Here is a 22,338-nt window from a genome sequence, read left to right on the forward strand (position 1 = left end):
CTGCAGTGGCATATCATTAAAAAAACTTTATGGGAGGTAGCACACCATAAAGAGCCTAAGAGCCTCACAGATTGTAAACAGTCAACTGTGGAAAAGGCACTGACCCTTCTCCTGCTTTAACCAGAGTTGTAACTGAGGTCATAGCTGGCCTTTCCAGCCCCTGTGGTACTCCACCCATATTGTTTTCATGAAGAACTTGAAATCACGTCAAAAAACATCAGAAGGAAATAACATTTGTGTTGAATTTATGTTTGGATTGTTGTTTGTTTTCTTGGAAGGAGGTTGTTCTTCAGATGGTAGTTATTTTTAGTGCCTATGAAACCGAAAGACAGCTAATGCTGGATGGAGCCAGGAAAGCTCTGAGCAAATATAGTATTGGTGAAAACTTGCAGACTGGAATAGTTGCCTTTGTCCTAAGCACCACCTATTCTGGATATTGGCTTCTTTTAAAATCAAAATGCCCTGTTGTTGGGATATTGTGGTGTGGGTGTGTGGTTTTTATACAGCAGATCATAAATTACTGTTTTGTTACCTAAAGCAAGTGTAACTATGCCTCTTTCCCTCTATTTAAAAATACCAAATTCTGTCCTGTTAGAGAACCCTATTTGCTATATGCATTGAAAAAAATTAAACCTCAAGATAATTGGATAGGGCTACTGAATTCATACAGTATTTTAAAAATCTTTTATGGCAGGCTATACATTTTTGAATTTTTTTTTTTATACCAGCCTGATATAATTTAGGCTTCATAGCTGCTGTAGTTCTCAGTATGAAACTTTTCTCTGAAGCCTGAAGAATGCAGAAAATAATTTTAGGGCATTATAAAAATTCTTCCGCCTCTAATGGTGATGTTAGGATCTTCAAATGAGTGGCCACTGGCAAACAAAACAAAAAAAACCAAACAAACAAACAAACAAACAAAAACAAACAAACAAACAAAAAAAAACAACAACAACAAAAAAAAAAAAAAAAAAAAAAACAACAACCAAAAAAACCCCCCAAAAAAACAACCAAAAAAAAAAAAAAATTCCAACACAGAGGAATTAAGTGTATAGTGGCAACTGCTCCAACATCAGTTTCCTGTTGGGTTCAGTGACTGGTGAAATTTCTGTGGACAATACTTACCTTTGAAGCCTGCATATATAGGCTTGCATTTTTGTGACCTTTAACAAAAGGTGATCTGCAAACATCTTAATCAAAGTATTTGTTCTATCAGCTGGGTAGTTAGAAGCTGTAGATGTAAGTTTTCACTCTAAGAATCTAATGTGAATTTGCAAACTGTATGTAAAGTCATCAGATAACTTTGAAGATACAGAAGATACTGTCTTTCAAGAATTTTATTGAACCATGAAGAGCATAGATTCCCCCATATTTTGAGCTCCAGGGAAAGGTAATTGTGAAAGGGTTTTCAAAGCTGAGAGTCTCAGCTGCTTGATACTGTGTGAATCAGGTGTTTGAGATAAGGAGAGCAGTCACAAAGCAAAGCAATTAAGTAAACTATATGAAAGAAGAGATTGTCATAAAAGGTAGTGTAGAAACCATTGACAATTCAAAAGATTTATGGAGAGCCTTGTTTGTTAGGGTTTTTAAAGTATTTTTATTCAAAAGTGGCAAAATACCAAAAAGGTATCAGTTAAGGAAATCATATTTTTGAGGAGATTACTGAAGAAAATTATTTTATTAGCTGCATTCTGCATCCGTTAGAGAACACAATGAACTGCAGGAAGAAAATGCTAAAGGGAAGGTGGGTTTGTACAGATGAATAGATAGATCAAGGATGGATTATCTGTAGGGGAAGAAAGAATATCTTTGGTATTTTAGGATGATGTGGAGATAAGGATGATACTGCAGAACAAATTATTAAAAAAAATAATACCATACTGCAGCCACATGACATGAGTTAAATGTCTCTTCTGAGAAGCTCAATTGTAGCCATAATGAACTAATATGCTCTCTTCATGTTTACTGCAACTAGAACATTGTGGAACTTCCTTCAAGGAACTTTGCTTCTTCCACCTTGAAAGCTTTGGAAATACCGAAAGTGCAGAATGTACACTTCCTTCAGGATTTTGAATGATGGTCACCTTTCCACTTCTGATCTCATTTGTGCTTCAGTTTAGCTTATTTTAGTGCAGTAGTTTCCTTGCTGTAGTTCATCAGACTGCTTGTAGCAGTCTCTGCTTAATCAGCAGTTATTTATAAGAGTGACCTGTGTGACCCTACCAAATCAGCCTGCCCTGGTTCTGATCTGCCCTGAAATAGAAAGATTGTCTTTGTCTTCAGGGTGCTCCCTTTAACTGCAGAGTGCATGTGTCTGTCATGCAGCTGGCAAGAAAAATGATGCACACTGTTTATCCGGCAAAATCCAGCCCCCTGTTTTACCCAGAAAAGTGGAAATATAAATGTCACTGTTTCTGTTTGTTTGTTTGCGGGTTTGGTGTGTGTGTTTTTTTGGTTGTTGTTGTTGTTGTTGTTGTTGTTTTTTTTTTTTTTTTTTTTTTTTTTTTTTTTTTTTTTCTTTTTCTTTTTGGATACAATATACATTAGTAGAAAATAATGCCTGGGATCTGGTAGCACTTTCACTGATGCTCTTGGCCACATGTCCGTGTGTATGGATGCCTTGGTAGACACAGGGAAAATGTTGAGGCTGTTCTAAAAATTTTTGGAATCCTGGCACAGGTGAGAATTTAGAAGATGCTCTTGGACAGCACTTCTGAGGTCTCTAAAATTTTTCAGGAGGATGGGATGGAGGAGTAGTTTGACAACTGCTACGCGAGGGTCCTACCACTCAGATCAAGTCGTAGATGTTTATTTAACAGTCATATAAACTCAGAAATTATGATTCTGAAAAGTCTGACCCTACGTGATATCCAAAGGAGGTTCATTTAAAGTGATAACATGATAATAAGAGGTGTGATTCTCACTCTGATAAGCAGCATTTTTTTACAGTGAATTAGCTATGAATGGTAGTGTTTCTGCATGTTTACATTTAAAAAACATTATATCTGTCAACACACTGTTTCATAAAAAGCATCAGGAAAAGGTGAAGTCAGTAATTTATGGTTCCAAGTCTGTAGATTGCTACTTATACAGTGCTGTTCTTTGGTAATGCTTTTTGGACTCATTACCAAGTAATTTGTGTTTCTCCAGATTTTCTTTATAATACTGTCAACACAGTGTGTGGATTGTTTGCAGAAATTTGAAAATTGGGTTATTCCCTCTAGGAAGCAAACTGTTATTAATTATTCCAAATCTTTAATTATAATTATCAGATAAATTTTTATTTGTAAATTGTAATTTTTTTTTAAATTCTTATCAGTAGATTTTGAAGAGAAAGATTCTTTCATACAAAACAATATTTAAGTTTGTAATTTCCCCATATGTTTCTTCAGCACTTTTGGGGGCACATCCTTCTACATCAACATCCAGAAACCAATATAAGGAAGTATCTGTATTAATCAAGAAGTGAATTCAAAGTATGATTTTTATCAGGACAAAAAAGGGTGTTTCAGTTGAAAATCTTACTTGATCTATGTTTACATTAAATTGTTGATGAAAGGCTGTTATTACTTGTAGATTCAGTGACACAAGCTCCACTGAGCAAACCATATACAAACATAACTGTATTAAAATAATGATAATTGAAACTGTCTCAGGGAAGCCCTGTAAGAAGATTGGTGGAGAAATTCCTACTGTATGAAAAAGCAGTGACAGAGCAGATAGCTGAGAAATACAATTAAGGTATATGCACTTGCTTCCAGTGAGAATGGATTCAAAAGTCTGACCCCAGATTTGTGGTGAGGAATTAGGGACATATGGAAATACCCTGTTGCTGAAGAGATGACGGCAAATTTCTGAGCCAGGCAGGGAATCCAAAAAAAAGTATGCACAACAGGTCATGGCCCTAAAGAAAATTGAGGTCAAGCTGGAGAAACCTCAGGCAGAGTAAGTTGGTGCAGGGACCAGATCTCAGTTGGTAAGAGCAATCAGTGAGGAAAAGGAGGATCATTTCAGCCAAGTGGCAAATTGAACATCTAGGAACAGCTGGTGGGATGACTCAGATGGCGTTTGGGGAAACCCTCTGTTCAGGCTCACAGCCAGGCTTACAAGGTTTATCCTGGCTCTCAGTTCTCATTCGGTGGTAGAATCTGACTGCTGAGGTAGAGTCTGACAAAAGCTGACACACATTTGTCTGTTCTGGTTTTATTCTTTGTACAGGAAACTACGTTTTCAAATGGAGATTTAGGGTACTCTTTTTTTTAGTATATGTTGGGTTGTTTTTTTCCCCTGGCAGTGAAATGTTGACTGTTAACTATTGTTAGCACTGAAATGGTCACTAAAATAGTCCCATAAATTAATGTGTGTGTGTGATGTGTACACTTACATTTCTTGTGCATTCATCTATACATGCATGAACATGTGCGTGTGAGCTGAAGGGTATTATCCAGAGGCACTGGCACAGACACTGTCATATTTTATTATTCTTCTCTTAAATGCTATTTGCTGTTGGGGATGAAGGGGGGTTGTAATCAAACAGTTCATTTTCTAGGTGCACTTGCCACTCTGGTAATCATATATTTATATAAGGGATAGTTTCAAGGTTAATTAGCCCAGATGCAGCACTTTTGACTTGTATATGCCTCAATATTTACTTTTTAAAGATTTAACATTTTTAACTTGGATCCCTAGAGAGGTATCCATATTTTTGTACCTAAATAAAAATGGCCTAATTTTCAGAAATTAGGAGCACCTTCAGCCCCATTTTACATGACTGAGATTCTTTTGCTTCTTTAATACTAGAAAATGAAGGTACACACCTGTCACATCACACACTCCATGCTAGCATTAAAATACTGAAGTTTTTTTAATATCCTCTGCCTCTCATTGTCTTCATGCAGTATTATATTGATTCATCAGGAAGGCAGACTGTTTCAGACCTTGATTGGATGTGACAGCATTTTAGGATTCTGCTTGCTTTTACTTCCAAAACTGTACTAAACCCCATCATTTTGCATTCTCTGTTTCTGTGTGAAAGCTTAATTGCCACAGGAATTGTCTGTTTGTTTATTCTTTTGCTGGTTTTTGTAAGAGCACACACCCAAAACCTGTGGATATCATCCAACTTGGCTGTGACTTAGTGCCAGATAGATAATTTTCATATTCAGTTAATGTTACTCAGTTAATCTGTTCAGAATTAATTTTTTAACACATTTTTAAGCTGTGAAGCTCTGCTATTTTCTGGCCCAGGGGGATAAGAGATATCCAGAAATTTTGAATTAGATTTTGAAAAAATACATAAAGGCAAACATAGTAACTTTTCCCTTGCCCAAGTCTGTTTCATCTATGAAGAATTCTATGTGTTTCCAAACATTAGCAAAACCTCCTGTTAAAATTTACTTTGAAGGCTGTATTCATAATGACATTGTGGGTTATTTAAAATGCTATGTTGTGTATTTATTGCTTGGGCTGCAGTGCAATTGAAAAAAAAGTAAGCTGTAATTTGTGCAACTCCTGGTAAACAAGTGTTAATCCATTTCTGTGTTTGCTTTCCCCCCTCCTCATTTTCTGTCTGTTTTTCCAACATTTGATTGCATTATGCTTTACCTAATGCATGGACCTATATAAGGATGGAAATAACCTCAGTCAGGGTATGTCAGCAATGCTCCATTTCACTCAAGCAGAGCACTGAGGAGCTGCCCTGTATCGTTATGCACGTGCAGTTAATGATTTCAGCTCCTGTGTCAGAGATGGAGGCAAACCCTCTGAGCAGGCATTCTGTGTTTTGTCTGTGTCCATGTGGCACCAACTAAATATCTGTGTTGCTAAGGTGTAATGCTAACCAGCATCCTAAAAGGGTAAAAATGAACTGGAAATGGGGTTTTCTCTAGGCAGTCCACTAAGCTAAACATACTGTATTAAGGCCACTAAAGAGCATATTACAGTAGGTTGGTGTCCTAGAAATGACTGAGGCTTTTGCACACAGGATTATCTTGCAGCTTGAATCAGGCACTAATGATGCCTCGCTGGGCCTGCACTCTGGAAAGTCTCAGCAAAGCACTCAGAGGAAGTTACAGAATTAAACACTTCCTCCCTGATCTCCTTAACCACACTGCTCTCCCTGTCCCTACCCTTGCCCTATCCCTTTTCATATCCCTCACTTTGTGGTGCTGCATCTGAGGAGAGGAAAGAATAAAGCCATGTTACCTGATTAGCTTCTGATTTTGCATTCCGTGCAGAGCACTTCTTTGCAGATCCAGAAAGCCTAACCTAATGATTCTGAGAAGTTTTTATTTCCTGAAGCATAAATCTCATGGCCTCATCATGATCTTTGTAGTACATGTTCAAGTAAAAATTGGCATGCACACTTCATACAAGCTTGTAAATCCATAGACATAGCTGTACTTTTATGTATTTATTTTTTAATATATAAGATAATCAAAACACATTTGAACTCACTCCTAGTTCTCTAGGTCTAGAAAATGTAAATCTATGGTTTGCATTTTTAGTAGGTGCCACTTTTTCTGAAATGTATATATAGTCCAGAGTCCCAAATTTGGTTATTTCTCTGTGGCTTGGTTGTTTACGTTTCCTAAAGCAAAGAGATATCAGTTGCCTAAAATCCAGAAATAGATTGACATGAAACCAGGTAATGGACCTCAAACACTTCTGTTTGTGTGTACAATGGAATGTGTATGGATATAGTAGGAATACAATAAATGATACAGCTTAAGAGGAGTCAGGTTTGGAAGAACGTTGTACTGTGCAGAATGCTTATTCTTACTCTCTGATGTTCAGTATCTGGGGCATACATGAGTGATAGCAAAAAAAAGTCTTGAGAGGAGTTCCATGAAAAAGATTTTTCATTAATAATTCACTTTATGCCTTTAGAACCTACCAGGTAGTTCAATTTTATCAAAATAGCTTGAGGATAGTCCAATATCACATTTATTTTCACTAATTTCAGTGATGGAATCATAGAATATTCTGAGTTGGAAGGGACCCACGAGGATCACTGAAGTCCAGCTTCTGCCCTGGCACAGGACAGCCCCAAGAGTCACACCATGTGCCTGAGAGCATTGTTCAAACACCTCCTGAACTCAGATAGGTTTGGTGCTGTGACCGCTTCACTGGGGAGCCTGTTCTAGTGCTCAGCCATCCTCTGGGTTGAGAGTCTTCCTAAAATCTAAACTAAACCACCCCTGACACAACTTCAGGCCATTCCCTTGGGAACTGTCACTGGTCACCACAGAGGAGAGATCAGTGCTTGCCCTTCCTCTTCCCCTCGCGAGGAAGTTGTAGCTGTAATGAGGTCTCTCAGTCTCCTCCAGGCTGAACAAACCAGCTTCCTCTCAAGACCCTTCACCATCTTTGTTTCCCTCCTTTGGATGCTCTGTAATAATTTAGTATCTTTTTTATATCGTGACACCCAAAACTGCCCCCAGCACTGGAGGTGAGGCCACCCCAGCTCAGAGCAGAGCAGGACAATCCCCTCCCTTGCCCAACTGTGATGCTGTGCCTGATGCCCCCCAGGTCACAGTTGGCCCTCCTGGCTGCCAGGGCACTGCTGGCTCATGTTCAGCTTGCCTTGGACCAGGACCCCCAGGTCTCTTTCCATGGTGCTCCACTCCAGCCCCTCCCTCCCCAGTCTGTAACTACATTCAGGTTGCAAGAATCTGTCAGTTTCCCTTGTTCAGTTCCATACAGTTGGTGATTGCTCAGCTCTTTAATTTGTTGAGTTCTCTCCAAAGGGCCTCTCTGCCTTCAAGGCAGTCAACAGCTCCTCCTGATTTAGTGTCAGTGGCAAACTTAGTATTCCTCTGAGTCCTGTGTCCAAGTCACTTATGAAGATGTTGAAGAGTACTAGGCTAAGAGGCTTCAAAGCACTGAAAGACAAATTATAATGAAAAGTGCAATTACCATTGAGGCAAAAGCTAGTGTAGTTTGGAAGGTGTTCAGATAAGGGTCTTCATATTTTATGTCATGTTTTTTTAGCTCTAGAATGTCTAGGATGTCTACCATCATCATGTACTTAAAAGGCCTTTGATTACAGAATGGTCAGCTCATAATATTTGATGCTTCTGGGATTCAATTATTAGCAAAATATTAAAGTAAAATACTAAATCATCTTCTGGCTTTCATAGCTGAAAAAGAAGGTTTAAAAATTATATGATAATAGAATTTAAAAAAAAATAAAATCACCATTGGGGGGTGTTGTTGCTTATATAATATCCTCATAACTCAGTTTATCATGAGAATTCAACACAGCCTCTGGTGTGGACCCTGCAGGGGAGAATTTAAGAAACTTCTCTAATTCACTTTGCCTCAAGTGTGAACTTTTCTGCAGAAGCTATCATTTGGGCTGATTATCAGACAGAGAAGTTCCATCATACTTTTTGCTTGGTGCTTGGGACTGCTTGTGGTTATACTCATCTGACCTCACAATGAATAAAATGGGGCTGATCTGAAAACTCTGGGTTTTGGTTATATGTTCTCTGAAATGGATCACTCAGGTGATGCTTTTAGTCAGACTTCTTGAATAATTACATTAATTATTTTTGTATTAACTGTGTTAATACTTCAATAGCAGTTACCTACAAAAGTACAGGTGTAGTAATTTTATTTAACACTGTGAAGGTGATAGAGTTTTCATCCATCTGCTGGGAGCCTAGAGGGCCTACTTTTTTTTTTAACCTTTATGTCAAGCGGTCTTTAGGCTATCTGCAGATACTCGCTTTCAGAATCACTCTTTGATACTCTTCTCCTTAGTATGAAAAGTTGACCAGCAAGTTTGGACTACTCTAGAATAGCAATGGGAAACTGAGTTTTCCACTGCACTTCAATGTTATTCTCTCCAGATAGGACACAAGCTGTGCCCACTGAAGTTTATAAAGGCTTCTTGGACTTCGATCAAGGACTTCAAACCTTCAGTGCCTTCAGGAAGTATTACTCCTTTGTCAAAAAAATTAGAAAATACTGTGGTATGCAGCTATCAGTTTTTGAGGCATAGATCAAGATACTAGATTGTAGCATGTAATCATTTCCGTTACAGGTTTTCCAGTTTCCTGGTATGAAACAGTATCATAGTCAAACATCATTGCCAAGGATATAAAAGCAAAGTGAGCTAAGAAGCACTGAACAGTTTGTTGTAATGCAGTGAACATTATGTCCCATTAAGCAGCTGAGTGAAGTGCTCCAGCTCTCTATGCTGTGACTTGTTTGGGCTTGTTTGTTGACCAGAGAGCATTTAACTTTTCTGCTCTGTCGCAGATACAAAGTATTGCTTTCCCAGGCCAGGGAATAATTTAAAATTAAGAAGTGAAGTCTTTAAATGCAGACATTGTCATCATGGTAAAATCGTACCCAAATCAATACAGGAAGAGTTTGTATAAGCATGGTGTGAAACACAGTATTGAACTGGTGGGAAGGAATCCAGGTATTGCTGTTCAGACGTCCCTGGAGGAGGCTGACAGTATTTGATCCCTCTTGGGGCCAATCTTGGGACCTTCTCCCAATGCCTGTTCCTTTTTCCAGTTCTTCTGCTGAGTCCAGCCATTGTCACCACTGGCTCCTTGTTGTACTTCCTATGATGTTATGCCTGGACCCTGGGCCCCATGCTCAGCCCCTGTGCTGCAGATTTGTTGCTTCTAGGAGGATTTACTAGATCTCACTCAAATTAATTTCTTCACATGTGTGTTTTGTCTGGAGTACGGTTTCTCTTCAGGAGTGAAGGATCTGTTTCACCACCTAGAAATGACAGTGATAATAAAAACAAGTACCAAAGTTTAGAGGTGGTATAAATATAGTAATATATTTCTTTGATAGTGGGATTTTTTCCTGGGACATGGTTTCATGCTAGTCAGTAATATCTAAGCGCTATAATAATTTTTTTATCTTGTTTTTCTTGGCAAAAACAACAATTAAATGGAGATTAGCAAAACTTAATACCAGAACTGATAATACTGATAATGCTACATAGTATGAATTAGAAAAAGCAAACATTTTATTTTTCTGACCTTATGTGGGTACTTAGATATTTATATATTCATTCAAAGTGGCCTGAGGCCTCATCTTCAGTGGACATACACAAAGAAGAATGGGCATCTGACCTCTTAGGGCACATACTTTGCTTTTTTGCCTGAAAGAAACCAATTTTTTATTTTCACTGGAGTTGATTGATGGGCCAGGTACACATTCTTACCCAAACCATCAGAGGCACTGGACAAATTACTTTTTCTTTTGTATGGATAAATGTTAACAGAGAAATGCCAGCTATTTGTCCCCTTCTTTTCACAAGGAGAATAAGAGGCAAATGATGTTCCTGTGTTGCAAGGTTCAGTTTAGAATGACTTTTATCAGTTGCTGCAGCCTGGTAGGAAATGTCTATTGGTGTTGTAATTAGGGTCACTTGTTGTGTTCATGAGCCAACACCACAGTTGCTTCTCAGTTGCAGCATATGGTCATGCAGCTCTATTTCTAACAGGATATGAATTTCAGCTCTTGTACTGCCCTTTCTGTTTCCATTGCATCCTTCTGCACTAGCAGAAACAAGCAGTGCTTTTTTAACACCTCTTGAGAGTGTTGTGCATTTAATAGGAGTGCAGTTGGCATGAATAAAATAGACACGTTGCTGTACAGGAACAAGGTCGCCACTGTGCTGCTGCCTTTGTCTGTGCCAGAGCCCTGAAAACCCAAGCTGAAGCTGCTATTTCCCCTGTGGAGTCAGGATAATGGCTACTGCTGTAGGAGCAGAAGGGAGAGGAATCTTTAGAAGCTACACTTGCTGCTCTGACTTTGTACAGGGTCTGTACTTCAGTTTGGGCAGGCAGCTTTACTATAATGTACCTTAATGTTAACATACTTTGCCTAAACCCCTAAACCTTGATGTGTTTTGAAAACTGATTTTGAAACTTATAATAAGGAAATATTTTAGAGTGGCAATTTTTGATGAACTGCAGTTAAAACCTTTCACTAGGTTCATCATCATTATCGTCATTATCTGATCTACAGCACAGCCCTCACGCTCTGTTGTTTGGTATTCGGTTAGTTTTGGAGAAAACTGACAACTGTTCTTAGAGTCCTCAGGGGTTTTATTTACTGACTCTGAAATGTAGATACTGTGTGGGTTCTCATGATTTTTTTTTTTTTTTTTGCCTGCTGTTTGGAAAATACAATAGAAGCATCCTAGGGAGGATCAAAGTGAAAAAGCCTGATTAAGAACGGTGAAGTATAAATCTGTGTGGTCTATTTTTCTTTTCATTTAGACTGACTGTACAGCTGAATGTAGACCCCAATACGCTTATCTCACTGTGGTTCTCATCATGTTCTTATTTCTTCTTATGCAGCTCTGATGATGTCAGTGGAATGAGTCAGTGTGAAATCACAATCAGGCCCATGAGCTTTTAATCTTTCTAGAAGGTAGCCTCAGGTATGTCATGAAACAATGACACAAAAAAGGAGGACATACATGTTAAATGTACTGAATAAAGCAATAGTTGTACCAAACAAGCACAATATATGGGTTAGATTTACAACATTTTTTTTTTTCTTTTTTCTTTTTCATACTATGCTAATTAATAACAAAACAAAAGGAAGAAAAATGTGCCTACACACTATGAAAAAGGGCCTACTAACAACAAACCAATATGTTTTCTCAATAATTGCTTTAACAAAGTTTTACTTAGTTGTTTTTTTACCCTATGTTTCTGTAGTATGTATAAAATTTAAGGGGGATTTTATGCTGGTATCTGAAGGCTGGTATTTAATCCTTTCATTTAATAGTAAATAATGACTTTTTAGTAAAGTAAATATGGAAGTTACTTTCGGTGCATTTATCAACACTTTTAATTTAATGAATGTTTCTGGTTATTTCATAAAAGATGTATGTTTCTCACAGAATATTGAAATTTTTGTGATTCAGTAATAATATTGTTCATGCTAAGTGAGGGCAATTAAATATATTACACAGTAATAACTGCTTTCTGTTGCTTCTACTGAGAGTGAAGTAAAGAGAACAAGAAAGTTGTGAGTCTGCAGTAAAATTTGTAAATAAGTTGAAGGTATCCTGAAGCCATACCCTGAGCTGCATCAAAAGAAATATGCCTTTATGACATATGGACCCTAGAGCTGGAATGCTGCATCCAGCTCTAGGGTCCCCAACAAAAGAAAAATGTGGTCCTATTGCAGAGAGTCCAGATGAGGCCACCACATTTATCAGATGTGGAGCATCTCTGCTGTGAAAATGGGTTAAGAGAGTTGGAGCTGTTCAGCTTGGAGAGGAGAAGTTTCCAGGGACACTTTATAGCACCTTCCAGTAGCCAAAGAGGGGATACAGGAGAGCTGGAGAGGGACTTTTTACAAGGGCACATAGTGACAGGACAAAAGGGAATGGCTTTAAACTGTAAGAGGGTAATTTAGACTAGATACTAAGAGGAAGTTCTTTGCTGTGAGGGTGGTGAGGCCCTGGAATAGGTTGCCCAGAGAAGTTGTGGATGCCCCGTCCCTGGAAGTGTTCAAGGCCAGGTTGGAGTTCTGAGAAATCTGGTCTGGTGGAAAGTGTCCCTGCCCAGGCCAGGGCAGTTGGAACAAGTGGTCTTTTAGGGTCCCTTACAACCCAAATCATTCTTTGGTTTTATAAGTCTGAGATTTATGTCCCAGACTCCTGAGGACTGACCACCTAGACAAGAAGTCAACTGACATCTTTTATCTTCTCTGATCCTTGCTCTTTTTTCATGAATCCAGGGTTGGGAAAGCAGGGAGTTATTGCAGCCAAGTTGTCATATCCTTATGAGTTGGGATATGTGCTCACATCTGTTGTATTTGAGGACCACTAGGTCCACTAGATTAAACAAATACAATTCTGTAACAGTTTTCTTGTGAAGGAGAGTAATTTAGATAAAAGAGAAAAACTCAAGAGTTTGTAATTCATCTCACATTTAAGAGGCCCACAGGGAATAAGGAAAGAAGTTTTACCTCCACAGTGAACATTCATGTGCTCCACTGTTTTCTTGCCCCACATATACATGGAAATCCTACAGCATGAATTCTTCCTGTTTACAGTATTTATTCTCATAATTCATGAGGTTACTGTTTCTCTGCCTGGGGATACAAACAGCAGGTTGTGCCTGTTGGAATATGTTACCAACCATACCAATTGCTAATGTCTGCTGCACTTGTAATTAGCTGCCTCATCACTGCCATTGATAGCAATTAGCACATACTTGCCCAGCATGAATATTAGAAAGATATTTGAAAAAAAACCCAAACAAGTACAAGCTACGTCAGCAATGATTTGAGTTCATCTTTGAATTAGAACATTGGTTTAAGGGACCCTACTTTCATACTGTTCTAGAAGAATAAAATTAATTTAGAGTCTAGAAGTTGTGTTAGGGACCTTATTTCTATTTAGTACTGTATATTCCATGCCGTCCCATTTTCAGAGTTGTGTCAGGGCAACTGGAATAAATACAGACAAAATCTTAAAAAATGCATGTTCAGCTTGCAGAGCTTCTCCTGAAGTTCACTCTCTGGTGTAAGGTGTGAATGAGCTGAAGGAAGTGAGTTTTTTTGGTATTTGAAAATGTATTCATATTGTATTTTTCTCATTGATTATGAACTGGATTAAAACAGAGAGTTTTTTCCTAACAATTTGTGGCAAATCAAAATGCATTCATCTTACATGTGCTGTTTGAGACTGATATTCTTACTACTTCCTTAACTACAAACAGTGAAATTTTGTGAACTCTGGAATGTACCTATCAGGTTTATCTGTTCACGGGCTGGAGATCAAGCACTGAAATTCTTCATAGTGGGAAGCATTAATTCGGATTATTTTGGAGCTTTATGCTGTGAGAAAATTAGATGGACCTGAGAAATTTCAAACTTCTAAGATTCAATAAATATCACTCTCAAGAGAAACTTTCTAAATGTGTGCAGTTGTGAGTACTCTGCTTTTCAATATGGATGAGTGAGCAATGTCTTAACTGCTTATGCCAGTATGGGATGAATAAGTCTCCTAAAAAGCAGCATGCTTGTGTGTGTTTTTCTAGTTAATGTGTAGCTATCTGATCTGCTGAATGAACTTGTCTGGGTTTTACTCTAATTAGTTATTTACAAAGTGTGATTTTCATTACCTCTTTGTCAGGAGGATATATTTCATAGGCTGATAGGAAAATTCAGGTGGGAAAGAGGTCTGTTTTTCAGCTTCCAGATTGGCCAGCTGGAGCCAGCTGAGACCTGGTTTTTGGGATCTTTACCTCCATATTCAGAGATTACAGGTGACCTGATCCACTGCCCTACAGTCCTCTGAGCAAGAAGGCATTCCCATTCCTGAGGCGTTTCTTGTTTCGCCTTCTGCCCATTGTCTCTCGTCTCCAACCACGCTGCGGAAGAACCCAGCTCCATCTTACTGGCCTCCCTATAGCTCTAGGGGGCTGCAGATAGATCCCCCGATGCCATTTCTGTCCCAGGCTGAACCAGACCCCATACCTTAGCTTCTCCTTACAGGGCAAGTGATGCATGCCATGGATTCTGTTCACATAATGCCCTCTGTGTGAAATATTCACGTTGCTCGTTGCTACCCACCTGTGTGCTAGTGATATTGTATTGAAATTTTTAATAAAAACTCCAGAGTGAATTCTGCCACTATCATTAGCCTGTCATTTCTTTCACTGGAGTGGGGTTTCCCTTCACTGTATTTCAGATGCCCCTGGAGACATTCTGCAGTCATCCACTTATAAAAAAGCTGTGATGAAGCCTTGAAGACTTTTTTGATTAAAAATGTAAATAAGAACTGCTGAGTTTAACAAGGAATATATTAAATGCCAACAGTGTTTAGTCACAGCATGGTTCCTGGGAAAATTTGAGATATCACTGTCTCTATGCATTTTGTCAAATGTTTTTTATTGTTTTGATGGTTGTTGGTGTTTTGGTTCTGTTTTTTTTTATTGAACCTGCTCTGAATATGCTTGTCATCTCTTCTTTCTCATAACATTTTAATGTATTTTTGGATGTCCAGTACATGTAAAATTTCTTTTGAGGAAATACCTTTTCCTGCATTTTCTGATACAGAAGAATATATTAGTCAAAATCAAGATCCAGTCAGTTTAATTAGAATGTTGTTCCCACAGGGATACATAAATAAATTTTTCCTGTGATCAGTTGAAGACTTGATGGACTCAGTACATCTCATGATTTTCAGGCTTCTTGTTTGCTTCTGGAAAAATGTTTGCTAGGAGGTGCTAAGTGCAGGAGTTTATTCAGCAGAACCCAGTAAGAGCAAAACGTCCTGCATGCCAAGGAAGTATTCCCTCCTTACAAATATATATACTATAAAACAAATGAAAGAGGTGTACCTCTGTATTTCAGATGAGAAATAATAGCCATCTGAAGTATAATTGTAATGACAAGTGCTTGTTTCTTTCACTGGCAAAATTCTCATTAGTTTCCAGCAGGAAATGATCATGGGTATGTTTAAATACATTATAAAGAAAATATTTTTTGCTACCAAGGGAAAAAAACCCCAAAGAAACAGATATAAGAGTATAAGAGCCTAGTAGACCTTTTAAAAAATAATTGTCCAAAAGAAAAGTTTAGCAGATCACTTCTGTCTCTAGGATAGGCACAAGTATCATAAATGCTGAAGCATTAGTTAAGTCTCATTTGTCCCTGCCTGTTAGGAATGAGAACAACTTTTTGCTTGCAGACCACCACTGCCTTTCCCTTCATGGCAGCCCCCTCCTTTCCAACTCTTCCACTGGACTTTGCAGTTCAAATTCTGTTGACTGGGCAAGGACATAGGTTGGCAGAAGGCTGCTTTCCCTCTCCCAGGGCATGGGCTCTACTGTAGCTGCCCCTCAATGAGTTCAGGGACTCCATTATTCTAACACAACGGCCCAGATTGGTTTTTTTTTTGTCCTTTTAAGTAATATAATCACTACAAAAATTCTGTTACTTGCACAGGGGTGTCTGTGAATTGCTACTATGGAGGGGACTGTTGAAGGCAAACACAATTGGGACGACACTGTTTTGTTCTACTCTTACTTGCTTATTGAGGTGTTTCACAGAAGAATGTCAAATCAACTTTAAAAATACTAATCAATGCCTAGACATGTACATTATAGTTTGAATAATGTCCATGGTTTTTTGCCGGAGTCATTCTGTTCAGGACAATGCAGTTCCATTGAGCGAACTGGTGTAGTGTATAAATGGCTGAAACTTGTAAGTGAACATGCATGGCTGTTGATTATGAGCTATTTTAGCACTTTGAGGTGGAATGATGTTCAGAGGAGAGTCATGCACTCCAGGACAGCACAAGCAGATTCTGCCTATTTCTTTCACTTTTCCAGATGCCAGTCAGAGGTTTTTCCCACCTTCTGGGTACATGCTGCCTGGATAATTCCTATTCTTTCCTCCTTAGATTCCTCCCTTTAACCCAGCTTTTGTCCCTTCTGTGCCTGAAACAGAGAGCTACGTCCAGCTGCCATCATGGGGATGAGAGGGAAAGTGAGGATAGATGTTGAGCTTGCACCTTCTCTATAGGATTATTTGAAGCTGAATTAGTTATGGGCAGTAAAAAATTGATTTTTTCCCTTTTATTTCCCAAGCTGAAGGATGTTCAGCTACTCTTTGTGGAAACAGTTTGTGTGCAGTCTGCTTAGTGTTTCATCAAGGCTATGAAGGTGGGTTGTTAGAGAGCCTAAGTGCTAAAATTCAAGTGTATGTGAGAATTTGAAAAGGCTTGTAATTTGGACAAATTAGAATAAACTTCTTCAGGGATATCCAGAGCTCTGCTTCTTGCCAAATGGTAACTCTAAAGGCCCTGCTTATTCATTCATGTATTAAAAAAAAAAAAAAAAAAAAAGCAGAGGAGCAGCCAATCTAAATTTAAGACTTTGCATCACAAATAGCTTGTAGATGGACAGACAAAAAGTAATTTTATTTCCAATGACTTTTTAAAGCATTGTTGCCCTAAGTGGTAAGCTTGTTTGTAGTTCTTCACTGTCTGTAGCACTTAATCAGGTAGTTTCTTTACAAGCTCTGCTTGTCTTTCCATGCTTGAGCAATTACACAGTCTTCCAGGCCTAGATAGCACTTAGTTACCATAATAGAGTTGTCTGTAGGAATGAAGTTCTTACTGAACCAAATCCTAATAGAATTGCACTTTGTAGCTCACCAGTCTGCCTTGAAGTTTTAGCAGCCTCTTTTACCTTTGACTAGCTGAACTGGACACTATAGACAGATCTATAGTTTGTATCACTTTGAGGGCTCATTGAATATTTAGGACATTTGATGTTCTTAGTGGGGTATTTGGTTATTTAACTTGAGAATAAAAGCGGTTGAACTTCAAAATGGTTGACCCCATGCAGCTTTCATTAAAAGAATCCACTGGTTGTGAATAGACTCTATCAGAAATGGTGGTCAAAGTGTTGCGTTTTTCTGAGATGTTCATGTGCCGTGTAGGACAGCACAGAGACTGCAAGAATGTGGATCTCAAAAGTAACTATCATTTTCAGGGAAATCTATTTCTGTTCAAGACATTGCCCGATTTGATTTCCTTGAAAATCCCTCACTTTTGGATAGTTAGCATCTCAAAATGCTGCCTGATGTTTGTTGGACAGATTGCTTTCTTTCTGTGTGGTGTGCTGTGTTTCATCTTACAACATAACAGGATATATTATTTGTTGCCAAAAATTTTAATATTGCTTTAATCCTTACTACCATGTCTATATTTTTACTGATTTTGAGCTGTTCTGTTGTTTTGCTCTAGTCTATTTTATTTGTATTAGAGTTATTATAAATTTGTTACTATAAGCAAATAGTAATGTTTAATATAATTATTGGTGAATATTCTGAATTCATGAGCACCATACTGAAGATATCACTATAGTAAAACACCTTTATATCCTGATTTATTCCACTGGACAGCGTGTGCTCAGTATATCTCCATTAATTTTATTTCAGTAGATTCTGAGCTTTTCCCTATCTAAACAATTTTTTTTTCCCACTGTTTTTAGGCTAATGAATTCACTTAGGAAAATGTATTATTTTACTACTGGTAGTAGAAATTTACTCCAAGCAGCACATTTGCTGCAGTACATTTACATTTCTGTGTCTTGTGACAGAGAAACATTAAACATTCAAATTCCAGTTCAGTTCTGACATTTTTGCACAGTGTCTCAAAGGTTGTAGTGCATAATGTTATGAGCAGTCCTATTAATGTCAAACAATATTAGCAGATCTACTGCAAATCAGTGATGACTGTTACAGTAATTTTCCTGCCTGAAAAAGTTGGCTGCAGGAAAGCAAGTCTGTCCATTGTTTTAGGAGGTCATGTAAGTGCCATAGAGGGTGTAAAAGATGGAATCAGAGCTCATGCTTTCCATTTTCAGAGATCTGCTGCCTTCAATCTGATCTCATAGTTATATTTGTTTAACTGCTCGTTAAGTGCCTTTCTTGACTGCAGATTGACTGCTTAAAGCCTTAACTAATAAAGATACTTGAAGACTCATTGGTACTGAGCTAGATTACCTATAGATCTATAGTCAACATTTTAAAAGATATTCTTTAAATTGTTTTCTTCAAATGATTTGATGTGATTACTGCTTGTCTTTAAGACTTCTGTTAAAAAATAGACTTCTTTTCAATGTGGCATGTTATTTTTTAAAAATTTGACTTTTTTGAGAGCTCTAAGGGGGTGGACCAACAACACACAAAAGTTATTACACAAAAGGTTTTCATGTGAATAGAAATAATGGCTGCAGAATGTGTAAATGGCAGCATGATGTCAGTTGCAGAACTGCAGTGGCCTGTAACAAAACCCCCAAAATATTGTTTAGGACATTTTTTTTTAAATATGGTCATTGCAGATGCTACTGTAATAGGCAATCTCTAGACAAGGGGATGGTTTGTCATCAGTTTCTTTAAATACTGAAGTCTTCAGGAAAAATGAATTTTTAAACTGGTATGCCTAGTTATTAGCATGAATAGATTGAAACAGGAGTGGTATGTATGATAGTTCTTCTTAATGAAATTCACTGGATTTTCTGGGTTCCTATCTGATTTGTCACCATCCAAAACATCCCTTTAAATATATCATTGAGGCAAAAGAAGTAATTATAAGAAAAAAATCATAAGTTGAGTCTGATCAGTTATATCAGGCTGTTTTCACCTTACCTATTGGTGCAGGAAAAGATATGTGTGTGTTGAACACTTAATTTCACTGTCCCCTCTGCCAAATGGGTGAGTGAACAGACACCTGCAGAGCAGCAAATCGTGAATCTTTCAGACAGAGCTGAAACCATTACACATGATTAACTCAAATGTTGGGTATCCTGATTTTAGCTAATATCCTCTTCAGGGTGCTGCTTTTTAAAAATGAATTAAGTATGCCTATAATGGTTTTCTAAATGGTGGTGGTTTAATTTCTGACTGTATTCATTTGAGTGTGGATACTATGAAAGCGAGTCGTATGTGAGTAATATGTTTACATCACATGGAAATTAAGACAGCAGTCAGCGGAGATGAAAATAGTAGTGCAGAAACACAGGCAAATACACAATAAACATAAAATGCAAATATATTCATTGATTAGTTATGAATGCATTCTGCTTCTACACGTGCAGAAGAAAAAAAAATGCAGCCCATCCAGGCAAAATACAGTGCATAGCAATTTAATTTCAGTTTGTTTTATTTTTAGTCATTCAAAACACAAAATAGGAGCACGTATACTGCAGGGACTGTAAATGGGAAAGATGCATAGAGTCAAAAATAAAAAGATATTTTGGACATATTTTCCAATCCACTGCAGAAATCATGTTGTTCTCATTTGTTTCTCCAAACCCCAAAGGAAGCTTTTCTAAAGTGAAGAGCAGCTAGGAGCAGTGCAGTTATGCCCAGACCATGCCTTTGCTTCTAAGCATCAAGATTAAATCACTCCCCTGTGCTCTGTTCATGCTCTGTTCCTTCCTGTGAAAATCAGAACACAGGGAAGTGGGGCATTATGTGAATCTGGATGGCTCATGAGAATATGGCCACAATGGGGCATTACCTTGGATTTAAGGGCTGGAAGTCTCCCAGGTCCCACAGTATAAACATATGCTGTGACAGTCTAAGTGCTGCTGTGAGATGCAGCCAACAGCCTGGGTTAAAGCACACACTCCCTGGTGCTGGCTAAATTTTTTGTTTCCCAGATTTCAAAAATTTAATCTGCTTGCACAGGCCATAACATTTTCTTCCAGAAAACCTGTTTGCTGATTCTGCTTGCAATAAATTGACTGAGAACAAAAGAAGACACATTGATTTGTTCAGTTTGTACTTTATTCTGATCTGGTTTTTTTTGGTTTTTTTTTTTTTTTTTTTTTTTTTTGGGTTTTTTTTTTTTTTTTTTTTTTTTTTTAATGTGACCTTCTTTGGATGATAAATGGAATCATTCTTTTTATCTTTCTAAATAGTGGCTAGATAGACTCTCTCTTATAAGAGCAGGAAATCAATAAGAATTGCTTCAATTTAAAATATATATATTGTAAATACGTTTCAGATAGTAAGGGCAGAAAGTCCTTTGCTGTGTGCCAGTTGCTGTGCAGCAGCATATGACACAGCAGGCAGTGCTGCTGCAGATGTGAGCCTGCTTGTCCATACTTCAGTGTCCTGTAATTATTCCTCCAGTATGTGTGTGGGTTTTCTCTATTTCCACTCTTCCAAATGACATAAGACCTTTGGCTCTCAGAGGACTGTACTGAGGTTACCTGTGCATTGTGCAAACCCCAGAAAGCTGATCCCCATCATTTTCTCTAGTAGGGGTTTGGCCAAGATGACTGGTTCCCTTCTGCCCTTGTGCATGGATTTTCTTTGTGCAGAAACTGATGGGGAGCACATTGGTGCTCAGTGGTGGAGCAGGATATCAGTGATGTGTAGACCTAGATCCCAAATCTTGGAAATTTAGATAAATGGTATGTTACTGTGACCATCTCACTGTCTCTGATAAAGCAGTAGAAGCATGTGTCTGAAAGCTGCACTTGGACAAATGCTGTCTTTCACCTTAAAATACAAAAAATTGATAAATGCATGAAGAATTTAAAAATATATTCCCATTCTTTGGATCAATACTGCTAAGTCTTGTCAACTGGGTAGCAGTGGCTGCTGAAAACAATTTTTTCCTCTTTGCTTTCATCCTTTCTTTTATCCTAAAGTCTATAGAGTTACTATTAAACCTAGAAACTTAGGAAAAAATAATGTTTTTACTTTAGAGCTACTACCAAATTTAATTTTTTTGTTGTGGCTTTTTTAAAAACCAAAACTTTCCTGGCATTGTACCATAAAAACATCGACTGATGGTTTAAAGGACAAGAAATGAATTTGCACTGCCCCTGTGCAGTACCCTTAGTTAGGGTAATCCACCTGTTAGAAAAGTGTTGATTAACTGATGTAGCTTAAAATATTGCCCCTTTTCATAAGCAGTGTCCCTACATTCTTGCTTTCACTCTGCAAGCTTATCTACAGCTACTTTAAGTTAAAACTGTCCTTAATGAATGAAGGAATTGTTATATAACATAACTTATTGAAAGCTTTTGAAAATGTATGCCATACTCATCAAACAAAATTTTCCATTGAGGTGCTGTCCACTGCTTTCTGTGCTGTGTTTTCACATGACATGAAAATATTACAGCTGTTTTGGGACACTTTCTGTACTTCCAGGTTGATTTAGCAGTATGACACAAACCTGGAAAACAAAATAAGGCAAAAATCTCCATGGTATTTTCAGCACAGAGCTATCAAAACCAAAGAAAACAAATAAAGGAAACTGAAAATGAGGAGCTGTGAGAAGCTTGAGTTTCACTAAAGCAAGAAACAAATCTTCACATTTTTCAGTCTGTGAGAGTCAATCAAGATGCTTTTATTGGACATGTGTGAACTTGACTCTGTTGTAAGTCTGTGCATGAGCTTCCTTCTTGTGTTACCTTGAAGCAGAACCCAGTATTTGCCACCCTGCACTGTCCCATCCCCAGGCACCAGGTGCTTGATGTCCCATCTGCTGCTGCACAGTACACACATGTCAGTATGATAGCAGACATTAGAAAAAACATGCACAATGAACATTCCATCAGCATCTTCAAAACTGTCTGAGGATGCATAGTTTGTTGTGTTCATTGGTCCAAAGAATATGTTCTAAATGCTTTAAGGTAAATATATCCAATTACGTTTGGTTTTTTCTGCCCAATCAAAAAATTCTTGTAGAAAAGCAGCTTGTTGGTGATGCTTTAGTAGAGAAAAGGTTTGTAAAAATACAAAGATACTTCCTGCCAATTAAAAGAACATATTTGATTGAAGCTATCTTTCTTGCAA

The 22,338-nt window shown here is 37.9% G+C and overlaps 1 protein-coding gene across 15 annotated transcripts in view; it reads left to right on the top strand.

Moving 5' to 3' along the window:
- Window positions 1-22,338, top strand: part of SYNE1 (spectrin repeat containing nuclear envelope protein 1) — a 280,640-nt gene that overhangs the window by 15,878 nt on the left and 242,424 nt on the right. The window lies entirely within an intron of this gene.

This window comes from Zosterops lateralis, assembly GCF_965231275.1.
Source record: "Zosterops lateralis genome assembly, chromosome: 3".
NCBI lineage: Eukaryota > Metazoa > Chordata > Aves > Passeriformes > Zosteropidae > Zosterops > Zosterops lateralis.